Genomic DNA, 15540 nt, shown 5'->3' on the forward strand with positions numbered 1-15540 from the left:
CTACCAGTACCTCGTCTCCTACCTTCCAAACTTTACAGAAGCTCTCCTGCGAAGGAGAGCTTCTGTAAAGTTTGGAAGGTAGGAGACGAGGTACTGGCAGAAGTAAAGCTGTGAGTACCGGGCATGAGTCGTGCTTCGGTAGCTCAAATGGTAGAGCACTTGCCCGCGAAAGGCAAAGGTCCCGAGTTCGAGTCTCGGTCGGGCACACAGAGCTACCGAGCGAGGTGGCGCAGTGGTTAGCACACTGGACTCACATTCGAGAAAACGACGGTTCAATCCTGCGTCCAGCCATCCTGATTTAGGTTTCCTGTCATTTCCCTAAATCGCTTCAGGCAAATGCCGGGATGGTTCCTTTGAAAGGGCGCGGCCGACTTCTTTCCCCATCCTTCCGTAATCCGATGACATCGATGACATCAGAGTTTGGTCTCCTCCCCCCAAATCAACCAACCCACTGTTAGCTCCCGTTTCAGTGCTATCTATTAAATAACGTATTGTTAGTATAAAAGTTATTGCCATCTCTAACCGTGGGTCGCGTTCGTAAATATGATCTTCTTCTTATGAGAGAGCCACTAAATTAACCGCATCTGTATGTTCGGATAAGATGCATTCAGTGCTAATGACTTTCCCTTTTCTCGCAGAGTCCGGGCGTCAATCATCTATCGCCTTCTCGTTTTAGCGTGATCAGAGAAGCATCAAAAAGGACCGAGGTGCCACTGTATCACAAGTACTCCTCAGAGGCGCCGAAAAATCTCTTCTTTCAGACAAATCTTTGTTAGAAATGTAAAACTGGTTAACTGTTACAAAAAAATGATCATAGGAAAAACAAGGGTTCAAATCCGATCCGTTATACGTGTTTAAGTAATCATTCTGCCGCTTGCGGTTGGAATGTCTGTCCTTGTTGGCTTTCTTCCGTAATTCTTGCACTTTTCGGCAGTCCGCGCTCTTATTGGTGTACAGATTACGAAGTCTGAAAGCTATCCGTAGATTTCTTACGAACAGAAGCGCTTCTTAAATAATAAAATTTGAAGATACACTTTTAGAAATTTTCGGTACAATTTTCTTACGACGGGTGAAATAAAAAAATTTAAAGTGAATAACTTAGACGCAATATATTGACTAACTCTACGAACTGTACTGTATGTTGAAGATTTAATGTTTTCAATGAGAATATGTGTGTGAAAAATTAAATTTCCCTTGACATAAGTAAAACAAACCTAGCTTCACTATTTGATTCCCACGAGTGTGCTGAGTTTGTGCACAGCCGGTGCGGGAAGAAATCCTGCCAACAGAGATTCCTCTGTCTCTCTTGGGATATCGTAAATTACTTACTTAAAGTGATCCCGGAGGAGCTAAATCTAGCAGCTGTGGAGGCCAAACAGTTGGAAGATCTCAGCCTGTCCATTACCCCGAACATCTGTTGCAGATGATTACAGACAGCGTGTGCCAAGTGTGACGGTACACAGTAAGTTTCTCAGTTGTGATGGTTCTCCATCTGGAATGTTAGATTTGACTTGGTTTTGCCCTAACCGCATATGGGAAGCGAGCTGCTTGTGGGCGTGGCTTCATAAATTGAACGTTACCTTCCCAGAGCCATGGAAGTTCGTAATAGGAATTTTGAATCATCTGTTATATAATATACCACTCATAGCACTGCAGCTTTAAGGTAATTGACTAGCCATTCGTTCAGTTAATTCTTGTCAAACAGGTCATTTGGTGAATGGAATGGGCGTGGTGGTTGGGGAGAGAGGGGGGGGGGGGGGGGATGGGACGACTCCCAGATGACACTGCACTGCTTAGCAACTCATAGCGGATGTAACTACCGAATTTATTGATTCTTCAAATAGCTATGGCTTTCCATTTTAGCTACGTTGATTTCAGTAACAAATCTTAACTCATAGCCATAACTGATCCTTAAATTGTGCAAATACATTAATTTTTCATGAGCGAGCGACGTGGCTGATCGTACGTACTACCTTCTAGGACATAATGCCTAGTGTTCAGCAACGTTGTGTTACTTAATAAAGTTTTTCATGATTTAATTAATGAAACATTGTACCGTTCACGTTTTCTCATACATAACATGACGCGTTCCAAGAATTTATTCTCATTATCAAGGGCAAATGTTTACATCGGTACTTTATCTGATGTTTGCTTGCGTATTGTGGTGTTGCCCTGCAGTCACCATTTTGTGGTTTAAATATAATTGGAAAATTGATCAAAATAAATCTTATGATTTTTTCTGAAGAACGTTTATAAATGTTAGTTTCCAGGTGTTAAGAGGTCTTCTTCCTTCAATTCCGTTGATTTCCAGAATAGTACTGATTTGGGAGTTGTTCTAAATGCTCCGCAAGCTTCAGTCTTCTTTAGGCAAAGGTTTTGTGCAGGCTGCGTAAACCATTCTGTGCTGGGGTTACATTTCATTAAATTTAATGTACCGGTAGATTAAGGTTAATGTAGCAATCGCATTACGTAAGCAGCCGTCATGTCTACTATTCATAAAGCTATTAGCTCGTTCCACTTCATACCTCATTATAGCAAATATTATTCATCAAGCATGCATATAACTAACCAAATCCGCTGCATTGACAAGGCCTCGTCAACTATGAGGTCACTTTGAAATGATACGCTGACTCAGTTGATTACGAGTAGGAACTTAGGATCGTCCACTAACTGTCTGGTGAACATCTTTTGCAACAGGCGTGCCAAATGGCGTTTATTATTAGAAGGTAAAGTATGTACAGGGATACAAGTCCATCAGAACAGCGGTATCGTTGTGGGCAAGTTCACTAACGGGTAGTGACCTAGGCTGTAGGAAGTCAAAGTTTGTTATCTTGGCTGTCGCTACGCACAGTATCTTAAGCATGATTGTATCCAGGACATGACAGTAAAGATCCCTTGTAAAGACTCCATAAGATAACAACTGGCAGCTGGTAGACAGCGGTGTGCGGTGTACCGAGCTGGAGGTGAAAGTTCTGCAGTGTTCGCATTCGCCAATACTCTCTTCGAGATTACTTTGTAGATAGGCCGCAAGAGAGTGGCGTGACCACTTAGCCAGGCGGCTGGATGGTGGAATCATGTAGCTCTGATTGTGGTGTTGTGCTCTGACTGAGATGCCACATGTCTGGACATTCTCCCTCAGTGAACAAAATAGAACAAAATCAGCATCCAGAGCGAGTCTCTAATTCTGCAGCGGAGTATGCTGTGTCCTAAAACTTCCTGGTAGATTAAAGCTGTGTACCAGAGTGGACCTGAACGAAGAATCTTGCGATTCGTGGAAATTCTTTATCAAGTAACGAATCCAGGTACGCCTGGCGATACGCCATCCTAACTTTAACTTTGCCCATATCTCTCGCTTACCTTCCAAACTTCATACAAGCTCTTCTTCATACATCGGTGGACCAGTACTCTTGCAAAGGTGGATATTGTGCAGACTTGGCTTAGCCACACTCTAGGGGTTGTTTCAAAAATGACTTTTTCGCTCCACAACAGAGCTTCCCTTGGTTCAAAATATTATTGCGGATTGAAACTGTGTGCCGGACAAGGGTCCGAACCCAGAAACGTCCCTTATATCTGGATAACTGGGAGGTCGTAAAGTAACACTCTTATGCTATAGTGTTTTGTGCCACGTCCACTGCATCACCTTGGAAACAATCTTATGGAAACATTTGTTGCTCAGATAGCGTCAAATGAGGGTACTCATATCAGTCTGTGTGGCAGCAAATGAACTTGTGCTGCAATATGTCGTTCATTTTTTTCACATTTTTGACTGCCCTAAGAGAGCAGGACAGACTGTTTTAGTTACTTTCTCACAACATTCCATGAAGCGGCAAGTAGGACAGTAGGCTGCCAAACTGAAATATTTGTGAAAGAATTCCGGATTGTATCATGTACGTTACAACCAAGATGTTGTTGTTGTTGTTGTGGTCTTCAGTCCTGAGACTGGTTTGATGCAGCTCTCCATGCTACTCTATCCTGTGCAAGCTTCTTCATCTCCCAGTACTTATTGCAGCCTACATCCTTAAACTTTCTGAAAAAGCTGACTGGAACGGGGGGATGGAACACTTGTTAACGTACTATCTCAGCCAAAAATATGCAAGCCTAGCTTGAGTGTACATATGTAGCAGAGAGTATCGTCATTGACTTGCTCGACATGCTCTCCCTTTTACTATGTACCCTTATAAACAATTTTCTTTCTTCATTTGAAGAAATACACATACCCGCATAGCGATGTACCATCCTCGTCAGTTATAAGGCCAAGAGGGCAAAATACATAAAAACAATATTTTCATAATTTTGTACAAAAATCTTCCTAACGAAAATCGTTATTTGAGTAAAATCGAAAGAATCGTATAGATCAGGAAATTAATGAGAGAGCATTAAATTTTTCTGCGTGTGTGTTAATACTTACGAAGGGTAACCAAGGACAGAGAGAGGCTACTGCTACCTAGTGCCTCTGTTTCCTCTCATTTCGAAAGAGAGGGCAGTACAGGGCTGGCAAACCTGCTGTTGTTTTCTGATGGTGCTGTTGTGTACGGGAAGGTGTCGAAGTTGGGTGATTGTAGGATGTGTAGGTGAAAGAAACCAGTAACATTCGAATGCAGCATAAGTAGTGTTCTGCTTGACACAGTAACATCGTTCAAACATCTGAGAGTAACGTTGCAAAGCGATACGGAACGGAGTGAGTGTGCGAGGATTGTGGTGGGGAGAACGACTGGTCGACGTCGATTAACTGGGAGAATTTTGGGAAAGTGTGTATCATCTGTAAAGGAGACCGCATATAGAACGCTAGTGCGGCCTATTCTTGAGTACTGCATGAGTATTTGGGATCCGTGCCAAGTCGGATTACAGGAAAACATCGATTTAGTTCAGAGTCACTAGCTTTGCTACCGGGAGGTTCGAACAACAGGCAAGTGTTACGAAGATGCTTGGGAAAGTCAAATGATAATCCATAGAGGGAAGGCGATGTTCTTTTCGAGGAACACTACTGAGAAAATTTAGACGACTGGCATTTGAAGCTGACTGCAGAACGATTCTACTCCCGCCAAAATAAATTTCGCCTCAGGACCACGAAGATATACGATACGAGAAATCTGGGCTCTTATGGAGGCGTATAGATATCGGTTTTTCCATCGCTATGTTTGCGATTTGAACAGGAAAGGAAATGACTGATAGTGGTACCGGGTGCGGTGCGGTGACTTGCGGGGTATTTACATAGATGTAGATAACTATATATTACACAGACTTCCTGTCTTGATGTTGCCTTCTTTACTTAGACATTATTATCTGCATTTATATTTATTTTCTAAGAGTCCTTCTAAAGTGGAAAATTCAGGGTGTTTCAGAATGTTGCGTACAAATAGAAGAAACTGATGGAGGAGTCTAAATACAAAAAACTTTGTGGTAATTAACTGTAGCCATGCTTGCTAAGTTTAGAACCGTGACTTTGTGGAATAGCTATTTGATTTTTCTGCTACCAGTCACTTTTATTTATTTTATTTTTAATTTAACGTATTGAAACGTTGTCAAGCATGTTTTGCTAATCGTCAGGCATTATATAGACATAAAATTGTTACTTAAAGATAAAATATTAAAATAGAACTGTTTCGCTCGCTGTTGCGATGGCTATTGGGGTATTTGAGTGACGGGAGGGCGGGAAAATACGCTCATGCTCATAACTTAAGGATAATGCTGATACATGGTGAAACAACGCTCTGGTGGGCGGTTTGCGGGTTTAAATCAACTCGAGATATGATCATGCTGTGCATCTGACCTGCGGTCGTCGCACAGTGCCGCTGGCAGCAGTCCACATAGGCAGAGGTGTGTTGGTGCATGTCAGAGTACGGTGCAGCGAGTAAGTGTGCACTCGTTTTCAGACGTGCTAATGGTGACTGTGTGTTGAAAATGGCTCAAAGAACACATATTGAAGACGTTATGAAGGTTAGAATACTAGGGCGACAGGAGGCTGGTCAAACACAGCAGGTTGCAGCACGGGCCCTCCGTGTGCCACAAAGTGTGATCTCAAGATTATGGCAACGATTCCAGCAAACAGGAAACGTGTACAGGCGCTACAGTACGGGACGTGCACTGTGTACAACACCACAAGAAGACCGATATATCACCATATCTCACCGCAGACGGCCACGGAATAGTGCAGGTAGCCTTGCTCGGGACCTTACCGCAGCCACTGGAACAGTTGTCCCCAGACACACAGTCTACAAACGACTGAACAGACATGGTTTATTCGCCCGGAGAACTGCAAGGTGCATTCCACTGACCCCTGGTCGCAGGAGAGCCCGTAAAGTCTGGTGTCAAGAACACAGTACATGCTCATTGGAGTAGTGGTCGCAGCTTATGTTCACGGACGAGTCTGAACAGTGATTCTCGCCTGGTTTTCATCTGGCGTAAACCAGTGAACCAGAAACCAGATACGAACTCCTTAATGTCCTCGAAAGGGACCTGTATGGAGGTCGTGGTTTGATGGTGTGGGGTTGGATTATGATTGGTGCTCGTACACCCCTGGATGTCTTTGACAGAGGCACTGTAACAGGGAAGGTGTATCGGGACGTCATTTTGCACCGGTATGTCCGCCTTTTCAGGGGTGCAGTGGATCCCACCTTCCTCCTGATGGATGATAACGCACAGCCCACTGAGCTGCCATCGTGGAGGAGTACCTTGAAACAGAAGATATCAGGCGAATGGAGTGGCCTGCCTGTTCTCCAGACCTAAACCCCATCGAGCACGTCTGGGATGCTCTCGGTCGACGTATCGCTGCACGTCTTCAAACCCCTAGGACACTTCAGGAGCTTCGGCAGGCACTGGTGCAAGAATGGGAGGTTATACTCCAGCAGCTGCTCTGCCACCTGATCCAGAATATGCCAACCCGTTGTGCGGCCTGTGTACGTGTGCATGGTGATCATATCCCACATTGATAACGGAGTACATGCGCAGGAAACAGTGGCGTTTTGTAGCACATGTGTTTCGGGACGGTTTTCTCAACTTATCACCAATACTGTGGACTTACAGATCTGTGTCGTGTGTGTTCCCTATGCGGCTATGTTATTAGCGCCAGCTTTTTGTAGTACCACGTTGTGTGGCACCACGTTCTGAAATTATCCTCAATTTATGAGCATGAGTGTAGCTGCACAGTGGCGTCTTTTGCTGGCTTGGGTAGTGTCAACTTTAGAACCGGAAGTTATGCTGAGCCACTGAAAAGTTCGGAATGTCTGGAGCAACAAGGACAATCAATGCACACGTGCCTTAAGTTCATAAAAAATACGAGCAATGTACTGTTTCCCCAACAACATTGTACACTGGACACTGTCAAAATGGCGACCATCACATTTAATACAGGCATAACATCGGTGCACTCTACCATGTGCTCAAGCATCGCACGAACCTCAACTGAACTGCAAGTATCCTGTCAAGAAGTGTTTCTTCATTGGAAACTGGAGTCACGCATAGCTTTTGATGTGCACACTCAAACAGTAATAATAATAGCAATAATAATAATAATAATAATAATAATAAAGACGCGGCAGATCAGAGGGACGAGGTAGCTACGCAACTGGACTTCCGCTTCCTATGCAACGCCTGCGAATGCGCCGCTGAGTACGCCATAGATGCTCCGTCTTATTGTATCGAACCTTACGTACGCAGAAACAATGCGTCCACATTATCTTTTCTCAACTTATAGCACCTCTGCGTTGCCTGTCCTTGCTGTTTCGACATTCCAAAATGTTCGATGGCTCAGGATTATTTCTAAGGCCATAAGTTCCCATTACAAAGTTGTTTTTCGGTTCCACTATCAGATCTTCCAATTTGTGTGCAACCATTCAGTCACCCAGTGTATCGAATCTTTATTTCCTACTCTCTTCGCGAATGGGCAGAGTGGGAAACAGGCATAAGAATGCTTGATCGCCATTATCTTTCTTCATTACCCATCGTAGTGGATGGTGGGAACGCAGCCGCTTATACTAATAACAATAAATAAAATAGCCCCAGGCGTTGTAACGCGGCATCCTCCTATAGTATTGCTTTTCCTCAACGGTAGTTGTCGATACCAGTAATATTTTTCAAATTTTGGACAGGTTAATATTATCTCAGTTGCTTTTCTTAAAATCTTCGTATAATTTTATACACAGTATGTTATATTTCAAATCAAAATTTATGAAAAGGAATTACTTTATAAAATATTTTAGTTTCGATGTTATAATCGATAAGTACTAGCTCTGAATGTGCAGTTAAAATTATTTTTTTAGAAACATTTGAAACAAAGAATTATTTGCGCACTTGGAGAGCTGCATCAAACCAGTCTCAGGACTGAAGACCACCACACACACAAAATTTCTGTTGTCAATTACGAATCCTGTACGGTGTACTATGTTTGTTTCGGGATTCATTTATGAAATAATAATCAAAATTAATAATGTAACGAAAACTAGTAGGAATTCATTTGTTAAGACAAATTGTAAACCCTCTGGAACATGGCTTTTTCGTTAGAGTGTAAGAGTCGTAAGCTTGTTTCTGATGTGATTGGGCGTGTATTTTTGTATAATTGGTATGCACAATGTAATTTAGGCTTTGTTACTGTGAAATATCAAAATACTGTTTGATACACTAAAATGTGAGAAAATCAGTGGAAAATATGTTTACGTAAAAAATTCTGCAACAAGTCTTCCAATTTAATTGGTGCAAACCAACCGTGACGATATGATGTTAGATTTTGAGCTTCAAGAATCAGACCCCTAGACAAAAAGAACTGGAGCCATCTCAACATGACAAGCTAAGTAAACTTGAAAGTTTATTGTAATCTTCGGTCCTCTCAGATTTTCATAAAAGACTTTGCTAATTAATTACTTGGACTGGGCATCGTTTAATATGGGCAATAAATGGAAGAAGGAAGGACGGGGGAGATCACAACATGAAGTCTCGAAATCGACCATGGAATGAAACTTGTAACATCATAGGTACAACCTGATGCTATTTTGTTTATTGTTGTTACCATACTCTTTCTTCTCTTATTTTTATGATCCCTGAGTGAAGTGTACAATAGAGGCAATAGGATTGTTGCATAGGCCGTCTCAAACGCTGTATCTGTAAATTCTCCCATTGAAATAGCCATCCGCGCAGAAAGCTTTCGTACTGGCTGAATCGACTCTTTCTCAGCTACGTTTCCACGTGCGCAGCAGCCTATTCAGTAAAAATATTCAATTATGTCTCATATCGACTGGGATATCATCTACGTTCGTAATGTCATAGGGAACGTTTGTTACTTCTGAGTTTTTGAAATCTTAAATTTAGTATAAGACAGTTGCTGCCCGAGCGGTTCTAGGCGCTTCAGTCTGGAACCGCGCGACCGCTACGGTCGCAGGTTCGAATCCTGCCTCGGGCGTGGATGTGTGTGATGTCCTTAGGTTAGTTAGGTTTAAGTAGTTCTGAGTTCTAGGGGACTGATGACCTGAGATGTTATGTCCCATAGTGCTCAGAGCCATTTGAACCATTTTTGAACAGCTGCTGCAGAAAGAAATCATGAAAAATACTCGACTGTCGAACTCCTGGTAACAAGAAAACAATGGGCCACAAAATAATATTGAAAGTCGTTGTCGCATGTTTACATCACCCGTTCAATGCCACCTTCTAACGAAGTAGAGCCCGTCGCTAGCTTCTGCTACAGCTAACTGAACGCGCGCGCGCGCCTCTGTGTGTGTGTGTGTGTGTGTGTGTGTGTGTGTGTGTGTGTGTGTGTGTGTGTGTGTGTGTACAACACAGTTCTCTAAGTTCTCTATCGAGCACTGCTCAAAGTCTTCGTACGACGAAGGCTCGGTACGGTTGTTAAAAATGACATATTGAAGAGTTCATAGTAAGCTCTCAAATCTATTTTGATCATGACGAAGTTCTGGGTATGTTAGAGTCAATCGCATGTTATTTACTTAGTGTTAATTATTATGATGAACACTTGAAATTAGCATACGTCTCGAAACCAGTTGCTTGTATGAATAACGAAGGAGAATTACAGGTGAGATGAACTGATGACTACGAATTTGTTGTATCTAAACCGCTCAAAAACGTTTTGCACCAGACTCATGGTTTGGTTACTTGTCTTTTTCTATCTCTGTGTCTTTTTTTTTTTTCAAAACTCTGCTGATCACAGGGAATCCATGCCTAGAGCAGCATGCATAATGGAGATGAAAGTAAACCTGCGCTCTCGTGCAGTACGGTAGAACGGGCTGCGCCTCCAACCATGATCATAGCAATGCGGCTCGTTCACAGTGTTGAGTCTGTCGACATGACATTATTTAAAATTTAGGCGTTGCGCAGTTGTCACTTTACGTAAAGAGGGGTCGTCGAAATGGTATATTATAAGGCGACCATATTCGGACTTCAGTCACGAACGTAAGACACAAAAAAAAAAAGAGTTGCTACCCCACCTGGTCAACATCACCAGCTGACTAGTGCTGTTTCCAAAGCACAGAGTTTAAGTACCCGGGAAATGTCGCCTAGGGCTGTGCGCGCCATTTTTCGGGCAATTGGAACAACTGTGGCTGTCTAGACAGAACATAACCGTCTCCATACTATCAATTTGTTCACTGGGCGCCCATTATGAACGGCACAAACCCCCCAAGCAACATGGTGCACCAAGAAGGTGGACAAGTGAACATCAGCCTGGACGAAATGTGTCGGATTCTCTTCACCGACAGGGTGAAGCATTTGTCTGAATCCTGGTGATCAACGTAGTGTGGAGGTAACAATGCGCCAACGCCCTGTGCCATTTATGGACTTCCATGGGTCCAGAATGGAAATGGTTCAGTCACGTTTCGGGTGGGTATCACGTTCGCATGCCGGTATCGGATAATTTGAGGGCCGTGCATTACTACTACAAGATCCTTCAACCTGCACCAGAGCCCTACTGCCAAGATTGCGGTGGTGGTCACGTCTTTCCAGACGATAATGCACGAGCCCACCGCGAGCTTCTTGTGAACACATTCCTTCAGGAAGAAGGAAACAACAGAACGAAATGGCCTGTGTTATCTGTTGGACAACCATTAACCTTTGGACCATTTGAAGCAGGCTGTGTGTCAGTGCAGGAAAGCTCGAAACACATCGGATGACCTCAAGAGGGCCAGCGTGAGAGAGCGCGATAGTGCTGACCAGTAACGTCCCGACCTTCTTTTGGACAGCAAGCCAGCTTGGATCCAAACATGCTACTGCGCATTGATATGAGTAGCACGGTTATGGGTATTACCTAGCAGCGCATTTTAATTTCAGAAATGTGCAGAGATGTGCACTTTAGAACAGACTGACTTTACTTCGTCGTTTCATTTTTCAGTCCCTTAACATTTAAAGTTAAAGATTACACGCGTTAGCAGGTATTTAATGGCGCGGATCATTTTTTGAGCAATATAACATACGTATAAAAGTCGGTCTGTTGCCTGTAATTCTGTTGTTATTTCCTATACGTAATTTGGTGCGAAAGCTTTTCGCGTCCGTTTCGCTTTTCGTAAAAACTCTTTTCTCTTATTTTGCTTTGTTTTATTATTATTATTTGCGTAACAGCGCATATACGAAAAGAGCCGCGAAATACCTTTTATTAATGCTGTGCCATGAATTTCTTTATAATCATTAATTTTCAACAAAACAGAATATATTTGGTTCTTATTGTTCTGTAACTGGCTTTCTATTAAAGGAACATTTTTCGTTACTGTAACTCACTATAAAAGTCAACATATCTTCCCTACTTTATAGTTATTGAAAATGAAAAATTATTTTGTTATGAAATATTTAGGTTACAGTTCGCAAAGATTGTTCATCATCAAAATAATTTTGCAGTGGATTTTTGCTAAGAGTAAAACACCAATAATTACCACGACTAGCACAAGAACGTGAGACTATTATCGGAGAAAAATACGTTTTCACTATAAGGTTTGCCAGACAAGAACTAAGCACAGCGAAATTCCTATTATGTTTATCTTTTTTGTACTGTTAGTAATATATTATCAGCAGCCCGCGTCAACCTGCAAGACACATCATAAAATCTGCTGCTCTGCTCTGTAAGTCCGGAAGCTGAAAGAGATGATTTTATTTCACTATTACCTTCCCGCTTCTTTGCGGTATGATCGATTTCTTTTTATGCAGTTTGAATGCGCCGCGGCAGCGGCTCGTTCGTTCGTAGCGCAGCTCTGCACCACGGATAATATTTAAATAACTGAAAATATCTCAAAAGGATGGGATAATATTCCAAGCAAGCTACTACAAATAATAATGCAAGGCTTCATTAAATAACTCTATTCAAAACATTCAAATATGTTAACTAATACACATCTTTTCCAATGAGTACGCAATGGCGTACATCTATCGACCTTGACAAAAGAAGACTACTTTAGCATATACTACAGCGTCACAGGCTATCTTACTAGTACAACTCCAACAAGAAGACAGAGAAATTAATGTTCGTTCTGTATTATTTATACTAGTGGTATATTCTTATCTTTGTATGATATTTATCGTCTGTGCGGTTTCAGTACTCGCCGACACAGATATTATCTAAAATAAATAATAACAAAAAATAATACATAATTCCATACAATAACAGAATATGATACACAATGTTCTCTCTTTACTACAAAATATGTCCTTTGCTAATAGACGTTACAAGCTCCATCTTCAGGATTTCCAAAAGTCGAAGATATTCCGTCATCAGCTGGTGAAGCACTGGCACCTTGGGGCTAATACGTTGTTACGTAAATGAAAAAAATATTGGTGCTATTAAAAACTAATTCCAGCGTTATAAAATAGCTGCATTTTCCGAGAAATTGCTTCATTGGGGCACCAGTTATAAACTCCTCTAAGTTGTTTCATTTTCATTGCACATACGACTCGTAGTGGTTGTGCACACTCAACAGCACCATCTGATGAGTGCTATTTCGAAATTAGAGCTCTTAGGTACACGGAGAGAATGCGACAGAGCCGCGCGCACGCTTCTTTGACGCAACTGGACCGTCTGTGACTGACTAGACAGCGCGCAACCGACTCCATACTATCACCTTGTTCTCTCTCGTCCACTATGAACAGTAAAAGCCCCCAAAACGTGGTGCGTCAAGAAGGTGGGCAAACGACATCTGGACAGTAGTAGGTAAGAATGCAAACGCCACCGGATAGATGTTTGATCCGTACTTTTAACTTCCGAAGTCTGCATGAATAGTATATATTTGTGAAAATTGCTTGCTACAGCATTTTAAAGTCCCATCCATAAAAAAGTCCTGTCTTTAGAGCCTATCTTTCTCCTTTTCCGCTGAAACTATGATCCTATCTCCAAAGCTGTCATCACTTAAGAGAAAACTGCTGCTGTCATTCGTGGTTAGTAACTCTGCCTGAAGAGCAACTTCTTGTCATGTTTCTGGCTCTTTCTGACATCCATGTGATTTGGCCCTGGCATGTGCAGGATTCTCTTCATTGCTTGCTGTTCTGGCATTACGGTAACAAAATCATACTCTTCGGTGTATATTTTAGAAATCGAAGTCTCTTCCTCTCGTGATATCTTCTTCGCTTGATTCAACGTCTTTTTTACTTCTAAGCGAGCGTCAACCGGTGCCCCACATTGATGCTCGTTTGAACTAAGCATGATACAGTCTGTGATCTTAAGCATTCCTAGGCAATACGTTGTACTATGTTTCGAACAGCGCCATATCACAGTCCCATCCACTTTGGTTCTCTTGACGTACGACTAACCATCATAGTGGGCACATGATTTACCGTGGGTGGTTGTTGACAGTTCCATATTCTTCGTATGAGCACACAGAGAAAAAGCGAACGAACTGAACACTCCGAAAGTTAGACTCACACTGACAGTGTCGAGTCAAGAGGTCAGGCACTTGAGTGGACGAGGACTTCCCGATTGTAGGTAGACCGTTCCGCACAGGGGCTCGTTTCTGGTGGATAAAAACTCCCGGGGGCGCAGGTGGGATCTGACCTTGAGAAGGTAGCTTCCAGCAAAACTGGGTGCCAGTTTCACAGATTTCTGGCTGGGTGCGATTTTCACTGGTTGTGATTTTCACATATATGGTCAGCGCACCGCACTCCCAGCTGTTGTCAGTCTTCGTAACTCAATGATGTAAACCCTCATTACCACTGCAGCAAGGCCGTTGGCAACAAACCAGAGAAGAATGAAATTTTCTCAGCTTTTTGATAATTTTCTTAGTTTTCTGCTGAGTCTTTTAGTTTCCTTGCAAATTGCAGTTTCTTCATGCAAATGTTAACTTACGTTAAATGCTCTTTAAAAATGGCAAACAAATGAAAACAGATTTACATATAAATACCTTAGCCTAATTTACTATGCCGCCTCTACTTTTATCGATTTATTTTTGTTTTGTGAGAAACTGACCTTATATATAGCTCAGAATACTGATCTAATTGAGACTGCTTTTACATGCTCACACTCGTCTTATTTTCCCCTCATGGCTAGCAGCCACGGCAAAAAAGAAAGATTACTATACTTACTGAATAGACCATTACGTTCCTCTCAAACAGCCAGGTGCCGCCGGATTCTCCCTGACCACGTGCCAAAACCAGTCGTCTTAAGTCCAGCACAGTACGACCAACACGCCACCTTAGTTGTCAAATACAATGCGCAAAGTCACGTTTGTTTTTCAAAGTTCCAGCGTACAGCCTTATGTGGCTGTAACCTCGTAACACAGAATACACAAGTGGTTACAATAACGAGTAATTAAATTAAGTGACTATCGTGGATGGGTGAATTACAGGACTGTGCTTAAAAAGAGGCTTTGTTAGAATAACATAGGTATAAAAAAGTGTTACTGTAATGCACGATCGTCATTCATCATGTGACCAGACCCTATCTAAAGGATATACCAGAACTCTGGCGACAAACTTTCGGAGATCGTTGAAGGTTACCTTCTGAGTATTTCCGGAGAGCATATGACACGTTGCCCCGTTGCAGCCCGTTAACGAAGGTACGAGCATATGGAACAAGTTCACGCATATGTGAGTGGCTCGAAGTCTTCCTAAGAAATAGAACCCAGTATGTTGCCCTCGACGGCCAGAGTTCATCAGAGACAAAGGTATCTTCAGCAGTGTCCCAGGGAAGTGTGATAGCACCGCTGTTGTTCTCTATATACATAAATGATTTGGCGCACAGGGTGAGCAGCAATCTGCGGTTGTTTACTGATGATCCTGTGGTGTACGGTAAGTTGTCGAAGTTGAGTGACTGCAGGAAGATAGAAGATGACTTTGACAACATTTCTAGTTGGTGTAATGAATTGCAGTTAGCACTAAATATGGAAAAATGGACGTTATTGCGGTTGAGTAGGAGGAACGAACCTGTAATGTTCGGTTACAGTATTACTAGTGTCCTGCTTGACATAGTAACGTTGCAAAGTGATATGAAATGGAATGAGCACCCGAGAAATGTGGCAGGAAAGGCAAATAGTCGATTTCGATATTGTTGTTGTTGTGGTCTTCAGTCCTGAGACTGGTTTGATGCAGCTCTCCATGCTACTCTATCCTGTGCAAGCTTCTTCCTCTCCC

Source organism: Schistocerca piceifrons, chromosome 1 (genome assembly GCF_021461385.2).
Source record: "Schistocerca piceifrons isolate TAMUIC-IGC-003096 chromosome 1, iqSchPice1.1, whole genome shotgun sequence".
NCBI lineage: Eukaryota > Metazoa > Arthropoda > Insecta > Orthoptera > Acrididae > Schistocerca > Schistocerca piceifrons.